This window comes from Poecile atricapillus, chromosome 1 (genome assembly GCF_030490865.1).
Source record: "Poecile atricapillus isolate bPoeAtr1 chromosome 1, bPoeAtr1.hap1, whole genome shotgun sequence".
In the NCBI taxonomy this organism is placed as follows: domain Eukaryota; kingdom Metazoa; phylum Chordata; class Aves; order Passeriformes; family Paridae; genus Poecile; species Poecile atricapillus.
Genome location: NC_081249.1, coordinates 181,510,862 through 181,520,386, shown reverse-complemented (window position 1 = coordinate 181,520,386; position 9,525 = coordinate 181,510,862). Strand labels below are relative to the sequence as shown.

At 52.8% G+C, this 9,525-nt stretch overlaps 2 long non-coding RNA genes across 2 annotated transcripts; both read right to left on the bottom strand.

The window, feature by feature from the left end:
* Positions 1 to 689: 689 nt before the first annotated feature.
* LOC131587669 (uncharacterized) lies at positions 690 to 1,389 on the bottom strand. The gene is made up of 3 exons (XR_009279408.1): positions 1,252 to 1,389; positions 1,089 to 1,168; positions 690 to 1,011 (listed from the first exon to the last, which is right to left on the bottom strand). It is a non-coding gene; the product is annotated as an uncharacterized LOC131587669 (long non-coding RNA).
* A 3,355-nt stretch (positions 1,390 to 4,744) lies between these two features.
* LOC131587664 (uncharacterized) lies at positions 4,745 to 5,628 on the bottom strand. Its single transcript, XR_009279407.1, has 3 exons — positions 5,063 to 5,628; positions 4,943 to 4,984; positions 4,745 to 4,848 (listed from the first exon to the last, which is right to left on the bottom strand). It is a non-coding gene; the product is annotated as an uncharacterized LOC131587664 (long non-coding RNA).
* Between the last annotated feature and the right edge of the window lie 3,897 nt (positions 5,629 to 9,525).

Genomic DNA, 9,525 nt, shown 5'->3' with positions numbered 1-9,525 from the left:
AAAGAGCTGAAGGATAACTTCACAGCTCCAGCCACCTTCTGTCCATCTAGGAACACCCGCTAGACTCCAACTCACCCTACATGACAAATTTCAAATTACAGGGGCCTAGGACTCGGCCTTTTACACCTACACCCAGGCTGGGCAGCAGGACAGAGCAGCTCCGGGACAACTACACCCAGACACCCGTGACACACAAGACAACAGACGAGGGGACACAACGGGGAGACAAAACTCTGGGCCACAAGAATGGCCACAAGGACCGAGAGAACGTGGAACGAGATGAGCCGGGTGACAATGAAGGCGAGCTGATGAAGCTCGCAGAACCCGGGAGGAAGAAGATGCTGATGGAACGATTAACTCCAAGAACCGCCAAGACGGATGCCCGAGAATCTGAGGGCCACAGCCCCCTACCTATCTCTGCATTTCTTCAAGACCTAAGCCGCAACAACGGATCCTCGCGGCGCACGGCTGTTGACACAGCTCGGAACAAGACCTCTAAAAGACATCCGATCGGATGCTTTTAAAAGAGAGATGCAATGCCAAGGCCCCTGAGAGCACCCGATGCAAAGCTTTGATGGTGCCAGGCTGAGGAAGCCAGAAATGGGAGATGCGAGGAATGACGCCGGGGTTTCTGGTAAGCCCCTGGAAGGCATAAGGCGAACCACGTACAACACAAGAGGCACAAAAGACACAGACAGCACGATGGACAAGTGACATGACACACCCCGGGACTGCTCTGTCCTGCACACCTCAGCACTGTGAGCAAAAACGAGGCTCTCCCTTCATGAGGCCTAAGGGGCCACAGCCTGGACCTCCCCATCCCCAAAGCTGACTCAAAAATCCCAGGTCACAAGTCCGGACCTGGCACTCCGCTTTCGTCCCCTCTGTGGGTCGTAGCCGTCGACTTAGCTCTCAGACGCCCGGCGGGGAGGATCCACATGGGGCGCCAAGGAAGGCCGCCTCGCCATCTGGGAAGTTCCTGCCATCGCCAGGCTGCCGTCTCTCGGTCAGCTACAACAAATAAAATACAAAATCAGTGGCTGATCTCTGCAGGGCATCAGCCAAAACCCGACAATTCTGCTACTCACGGTCTCCTGTGAACGGCCACGTCCTGAGGCCGCGCGCTTCGGCCACGCCGGGAGCCAGACGCCGTCGTCGCAGGGCGCGCCTGAGTTAAGAGAAGACAAAGTGATGCGGCATTGCTGAAACTTGAAGAGGCCCTCGCTCCTCCTCCCGACATCCCCAACTCACGGCAACCCCTCGGCCCCTTCCTGAAGGCCACCCACACGGCCCCTTTACGTGGAAAAGGCTCCGTCACACGGTTCCATAACGCTTCCGCAGGGCTCACGGGAGCGGTGAAGCAGCTGTGCCGGTCGGTTGGCGAGGACGTCTCGGCGAAATGTGACTGGACCGCCTAAAGCACACAAACAACATGGGAGGCTTGGCATTGCACCGGAAACTGAGAGCCCAGCGATAACAACAGCTTCCCTCCACTGGTCAATGCTCACCTTGCCCGCTTCGCCTTGACCGCTGCTAGCCAGCTCTACTTCCTAAAAATAAAGACAAAGAGGAGACCTGTAACACAGTGACCGGTTCCAGTTGCCCTGCAAAGACAAACATTGACTTACCTTCTCGCGGGAACCCCCTTACCCTGGATGGGGCGCTCTGCCACCGATTTCATCCGTCCGCATCTGAAAGAAAGCTGAGACAAAAGTCAAAGTGCTGCAGGGTAACTTCACAGCTCCACACATCTTGTGTCAATCTAGGAACACCCTCTAGACTCCAACTACACCCTACATGACAAATTTCAAATTACAGGGGCCTAGGACTTGGCCTTTTAAACCTACACCCAGGCTGGGCAGCAGGACAGAGCAGCTCCGGGACACCTACACCCAGACACCCGTGACACACAAGACAACAGACGAGGGGACACAATGGGGAGACAAAACTCTGGGCCACAAGAACGGCCGCAAGGACCGAGAGAACGCGGAACGAGATGAGCCGGGTGAGAACGAAGGCGAGCTGATGAAGCTCGCAGAACCCGGGAGGAAGAAGATGCTGATGGAATGACAAACTCCAGCAACTGCCAAGACGGATGCCCGAGAATCTGAGGGCCACAGTCCTCTACCTATCTTCGCGTTTGTACAAGACCTAAGCCGAAGCAATGGATCCTCGCGGCGCACGGCTGTTGACACAGCTCAGAACAAGACCTCTAAAAGACATCCGATCGGATGCTTTTAAAAGAGAGACGCGATTCCAAGGCCTCTGCGAGCTCCAGAGGCAAAGCTTCGATGGTGTCGGGCTGAGGAGCCCAGAGATCAGAGATGCGAGGACTGACGCCGGGGTTTCTGGTAAGCCCCCAGAAGAGATAAGGCGAGGCACGTACAACACGAGAGGCACAAAAGACACAGAAGGCACGATGGACAAGTGATACAACACGCCCCGGGACTGCTCTGTCCTGCACACCTCAGTACTGTGAACAAATGTGAGGCTCTCCCTTCACGTGGCCTAAGGGGCCACAGCCTGGACCTCCCCGTCCCCAAAGCTGACTCCATAACCCCAGGTCACGAGTCCCGACCCGGCACCCCGATTTCAGCCCCTCTGCAATTTGCAGCCTTCGACTCAGCTCTCGGATGCCCGGCAGGGTGGATCCACATGGAGCACCAAGGAAGGCCGCCTCGCCATCCAGGAAGTTCCTGCCATCGCCAGGCTGCCGTCTCTCGGTCAGCTACAATAAATAAAACAGAAAATCAGCGGCTGATTATTGCAGGGCATCAGCCAAAACCCGACAATTCTGCTACTCACGGTCTCCTGTGAACGGCCACGTCCTGAGGCCGCGCGCTTCGGCCACGCCGGGAGCCGGACGCCATCGTCACAGGGCACGCCTGAGTTAAGAAAAGACAAAGTGATGCGGCATTGCTGAAACTCAAAGGGACCCTCGCTCCTCCTCCCGACATCCCCAACTCACGGCAACCCCTCGGCCCCTTCCTGAAGGCCACCCACACGGCCCCTTTACGTGGAAAAGGCTCCATCAGACGGTCCCATAACACTTCCGCAGGGCTCACGGGAGCGGTGAAGCAGCTGTGCCGGCCGGTTGGCGAGGACGTCTCGGCGAAATGTGACTGGACCGCCTAAAGCACGCAAACAAGATGGGAGGCTTAGCATTGCACCAGAAACTGAGAGCCCAGCGATAACAACAGCTTCCCTCCACTGGTCAATGCTCACCTTGCCCACTTCGCCTTGATTGCTGCTAGCCGGCTTCACTTCCTAAAAATAAAGACAAAGAGGAGACCTGTAACACAGTGACCGGTTCCAGTTGCCCTGCAAAGACAAACATTGACTTACCTTCTCGTGGGAACCCCCTTACCCTGGATGGGGCGCTCTGCCACTGATTTCATCCGTTCGCATCTGAAAGAAAGCTGAGACAAAAGTCAAAGTGCTGCAGGGTAACTTCACAGCTCCTGACATCTTATGTCAATCTAGGAACACCCTCTGGACTCCAACTACACCCTACATCACAAATTTCAAATTACAGGGGCCTGGGACTCGGCCTTTTACACCTACACCCAGGCTGGGCAGCAGGACAGAGCAGCTCCGGGACAACTACACCCAGACACCCGTGACACACAAGACAACAGGCGAGGGGACACAACGGGGAGACAAAACTCTGGGCCACAAGAATGGCCACAAGGACCGAGAGAACGCGGAACGAGATGAGCCGGGTGAGAATGAAGGCGAGCTGATGAAACTCGCAGAACCCGGGAGGAAGAAGATGCTGATGGAACGATTAACTCCAGCAACTGCCAAGACGGATGCCCGAGAATCTGAGGGCCACAGCGTCCTACCAATCTTTGTGTTTCTTCAAGACCTAAGCCACAGCAATGGATCCTCGCGGCACACGGCTGTTGACACAGCTCGGAACAAGACCTCTAAAAGACATCCGATCGGATGCTTTTAAAAGAGAGACGCGATTCCAAGGCCTCTGAGAGCTCCCAAGGCAAAGCTTCGATGGTGTCGGGCTGAGGAGCCCAGAGATCAGAGATGCGAGGACTGACGCCGGGGTTTCTGGTAAGCCCCCAGGAGAGATAAGGCGAGGCACGTACAACACGAGAGGCACAAAAGACACAGAAGGCACGACGGACAAGTGATACAACACGCCCCGGGACTGCTCTGTCCTGCGCACCTCAGCACTGTGAACAAATGTGAGGCTCTCCCTTCACGTGGCCTAAGGGGCCACAGCCTGGACCTCCCCGTCCCCAAAGCTGACTCCATAACCCCAGGTCACGAGTCCCGACCCGGCACCCCGATTTCAGCCCCTCTGCAATTCGCAGCCTCCGACTTAGCTCTCGGATGCCCGGCGGGGAGGATCCACATGGAGCGCCAAGGAAGGCCGCCTCGCCATCTGGGAAGTTCCTGCCATCGCCAGGCTGCCGTCTCTCGGTCAGCTACAATAAATAAAACAGAAAATCAGCGGCTGATCTTTGCAGGGCATCAGCCAAAACCCGACAATTCCGCTACTCACGGTCTCCTGTGAACGGCCACGTCCTGAGGCCGCACGCTTCGGCCACGCCGGGAGCCGGACGCCGTCGTCACAGGGCGCGCCTGAGTTAAGAGAAGACAAAGTGATGTGGCATTGCTGAAACTCAAAGGGACCCTCGCTCCTCCTCCCGACATCCCCAACTCACGGCAACCCCTCGGCCCCTTCCTGAAGGCCACCCACACGGCCCCTTTACGTGGAAAAGGTTCTGTCACACGGTCCCGTAATGCTTCCGCAGGGCTCACGGGAGCGGTGAAGCAGCTGTGCCGGCCGGTTGGCGAGGACGTCTCAGCAAAACGCGACTGGACCGCCTAAAGCACACAAACAAGATGGGAGGCTTAGCATTGCACCAGAAACTGAGAGCCCAGCGATAACAACAGCTTCCCTCCACCAGTCAACGCTCACCTTGCCCGCTTCGCCTTGACTGCTGCTAGCCAGCTTCACTTCCTAAAAATAAAGACAAAGAGGAGACCTGTAACACAGTGACCGGTTCCAGTTGCCCTGCAAAGACAAACATTGACTTACCTTCTCGGGGGAACCCCCTTACCCTGGATGGGGCGCTCTGCCACCGATTTCATCCGTCCGCATCTGAAAGAAAGCTAAGACAAAAGTCAAAGTGCTGCAGGGTAACTTCACAGCTCCAGACATCTTATGTCAATCTAGGAACACCCGCTAGACTCCAACTACACCCTACATGACAAATTTCAAATTACAGGGGCCTGGGACTCGGCCTTTTACACCTACACCCAGGCTGGGCAGCAGGACAGAGCAGCTCCGGGACAACTACACCCAGACACCCGTGACACACAAGACAAGAGACGAGAGGACACAACGGGGAGACAAAACTCTGGGCCACAAGAATGGCCGCAAGGACCGAGAGAACGCGGAACGAGATGAGCCGGGTGAGAACGAAGGCGAGCTGATGAAGCTCGCAGAACCCGGGAGGAAGAAGATGCTGATGGAATGACAAACTCCAGCAACTGCCAAGACGGATGCCCGAGAATCTGAGGGCCACAGCCCCCTACCTATCTCTGCGTTTCTTCAAGACCTAAGCCGCAGCAATGGATCCTCGCGGCGCACGGCTGTTGACACAGCTCGGAACAAGACCTCTAAAAGACATCCGATGGGATGCTTTTAAAAGAGAGACGCGATTCCAAGGCCTCTGAGAGCTCCAGAGGCAAAGCTTCGATGGTGTTGGGCTGAGGAGCCCAGAGATCAGAGATGCGAGGAGCGACGCCGGGGTTTCTGGTAAGCCCCCAGAAGAGATAAGGCGAGGCACGTACAACACAAGAAGCACAAAAGACACACAAGGCACAATGGACAAGTGATACAACACGCCCTGGGGCTGCTCCGTCCTGCACTCCTCAGCACTGTGAACAAATGTGAGGCTCTCCCTTCATGTGGCCTAAGGGGCCACAGCCTGGACCTCCCCATCCCCAAAGCTGACTCAAAAATCCCAGGTCCAGAGTCCTGACCCGGCACCCCGCTTTCATAACCCTCTACAGGTCGTAGCCTTTGACTTAGCTCTCGGATGCCCGGCGGGGAGTAGCCAGACGGGGCGTCAAGGAAGGCCACCTCGCTCTCTGGGAAGCTCCTGCCATCGCCAGGATGTCGTCTCCTGGTCAGCTACAATCTAGAAGACCAAATATCAATGCAGGATCTTAGCGGCACATCTGTGAAAATTCAGCACTTACCTTCTCTAGAGAATGCCCAGGTTCATGGGCTGCACCCTTCACCTCACAGGGAGGCAGAGGCTTGCTTCACAGCAGTATTGGCTGACACAGCCAAATTACCACCACCTCAAGGAGGGGAGGAAGACTCTCCAGTCAGTGAGGGACAGGGAACCCAGGGTACCCCAAGGATGGAAACCCCATCTTATATGACAGCAGTAGGCCCTAGCACCCACTATCTCTTCCTGGCTGGCCCTAGCACCAGGGGTGCTGCCTGCAGCTCTCGGGGGTTCTGGCACTCTGCTGCTTTAGGGTTCCTGCCTGCAGCTGCCTCAAGGAAACGGGAGTGTTGTTAGGGCTGCTGTTTAGGGTTTGAATAGTCCTGTACTCTACCTTATATCGAAACCTGTACCCTTTTTATTTTCACTGTTTGTCTCCAGCCCTCGACCTCTGAAGCCCTCCCTCAGCCTCTCTGTGTCACTGCCAAGCTCCCGCACTGAACCCTACAAACTTAGTTAGAACCCTACGCTTGCAACCGGGGATGCTCCTTATCCATAGGCCCCAAGAGATGTCCATTAGCCCGGACCAGGCAATCCACAGTTGCTCCCTACCCTACCTAAGTTTGGCCCTGAGACAGGGCAGAGGCTGACAGAGCCGAACTCTTTGCGGAGGCTAGGCACGAAGCCCTGCCAACCGCCGCCTCGAGGAGGGGTGGGAGCAATCCCCGGCTGCGGAGGGACCGAGAGCCCAGGGTGGGGCGGGGCGGGAAACCCCCTGTTTCCCCAACCCTACGGATCGTCCCCCCACTATCTCCTGGCTGGCCCTAGCACCAGGGAACTGCCTGCAGCTCTCGAGGGTTCTGGCACTCTGCTGCTTTAGGGTTCCTGCCTGCAGCTGTCTCAGGGAAACTGGAGTGTTGTTAGGGCTGCTGTTTAGGGTTTGAATAGTCCTGTACTCTACCTTATATCCCAACCTGTACCCTTTTTATTTTCACTGTTTGTCTCCAGCCCTCGACCTCTGAAGCCCTCCCTCAACCTCTCTGTGTCACTGCCAAGCTCCCGCGCTGAACCCTACAAACTTAGTTAGAACCCTACGCTTGCAACCGGGGATGCTCCTTATCCATAGGCCCCAAGAGATGTCCATTAGCCCGGACCAGGCAATCCACAGTTGCTCCCTACCCTACCTAAGTTTGGCCCTGAGACAGGGCAGAGGCTGACAGAGCCGAACTCTTTGCGGAGGCTAGGCACGAAGCCCTGCCAACCGCCGCCTCGAGGAGGGGTGGGAGCAATCCCCGGCTGCGGAGGGACCGAGAGCCCAGGGTGGGGCGGGGCGGGAAACCCCCTGTTTCCCCAACCCTACGGATCGTCCCCCCACTATCTCCTGGCTGACCCTAGCACCAGGGGTACTGTCTGCAGTACCAGGGGTTCTGGCACTCTGCTGCTTTAGGGTTCCGGCCTGCAGCTGCCTCAGGGAAATGGTGGCACTGTTAGGGCTGCTGTTTCGGATTTGGGGTGGGGTACACCTGAACTCCACCTTACCTATACCCCTTCTTTTCACTGTTTGCTCAGCCTTTTTTTTTTTGGAATTCTTGTGACAGATTGAGGGCACTGGGGAGGGACGGCCAAGGTGAAATCAAAAGGGAAAAGGAGAAAGATCACCCCTGCAAATCCACAGTGGCTCAGCTGTTCAGGTGCTGCTTCCTGGCAAAAAGCTTTGTCCCTCACCACCTCCTTTAAGCAGTGCTCCACATCCAAGTGCATCCAGGTGCTCCCCCAGACCCTATGAGATGCTCTCACCATCACTCCATCAGATGCCACTGGGAGCCCACCAGAAACTCCTCTCCTCCGGCAGATCCATGCCAATGTTGTTTTGCCACTCGAATTTGACCCTGTAATAACGGCAAAATTGTTGCCCTCTGTCAGGTACGTGTTGTTAGACACAGGTTTTTCCACAGCCATCTTTTCAAGAATAGGGTGCCATCCCTGCTTGATTGCTAAATTATCGGTAAAATCTGGAAAACCTAAATGAGAAAAAGAATCTAGAAGACTGAAGAGTTAATATGGGAACCTTTACATCATTAAACTAATAGGTTTTGAAATAAAGTGAATTCTTCCAGTCCAACTGCAAAAATCCCATTCCTAAAAACGAAATAACCAAAAAACAAATAGCATCAAATTCCCACCAATATCATCAATAAAATCACAGAACCTCCACCAGCCAAGGGAAAAAAATCTTAACCTAGAAAAAACCCAAACCGCCTCAAAAAGATTCAACACTGAAACACAACGCATCCTAACACCTCAACTACCTATACTGAAGTAAACTTTCAAAACAAATATTCCCTCTATCCACACCACCAATACCAGATAAAACCAATAAAGTACTCTATCACAGCACCCCCGAATCAAAAAACTAAATTGCCCTAAAATTTTTTAATTTAATCACAAATTAACCCCAAAATAAAAACTTTAATCTCGCTAACAAAAAAAACCCCAAAACAGGTAACACAAACAAAACCAACACCGTTCAACCAACTACCGGCAAAACAGATGCTATGCTCTTTCACTAACAGTTCTTATAACATCAGCAAAGTTAAACATAAATAAAAAGCAACCCTATTGAACTCCACACAACAAATCACACCAACTATTAAAAAATAATCAAACTAACTCACTAAACTCAAGACCATTCAACTAACCCTAAACATTAGTAAAAAAACCCCAAAGCTCTACATTTATAGTAATACATAATTACCAATACTCTATAAAAAAAATTTAATAGCTAATTAAGAACATTAAAAAAAACAAACTACTAAAAAGTTAAAAAATACCACCCACAAAAATATACCTATAAAAATCCACCATATAAATGCCTGTGTCCCCAGAAAGGAAACTAAGAAATGCCACAACAGAAAGAAATCCAAACTTATCATCAACACCTAAACTAAAAAAGACAACATTAAATAAATAGCACATATCTGTTATTACACAGAACTACAAACAAAATAAGATTAGACCATCAATTACTAAAAATCACCTTAAAACCACTCAATAAAATACTTTCAAAAATTGAAAACTGCATCTAACAAAAGCCACCTAATTAACACCCAAAACTCCCCTAACCAAACAAACCCTACCCCATCTGAACCCCTACATACAATAGAGAACTAAAATCCCAATAATACCTATCAAAACCTATTTTAATTGATTCTACCTAAAATACAAAAAAACCCATTCATAAAATCATCTTTATTCAGAAACGAAATTTCACATAGTATACAACATAAAAAAAATAAAGCAACACACTGTGTACCACCAA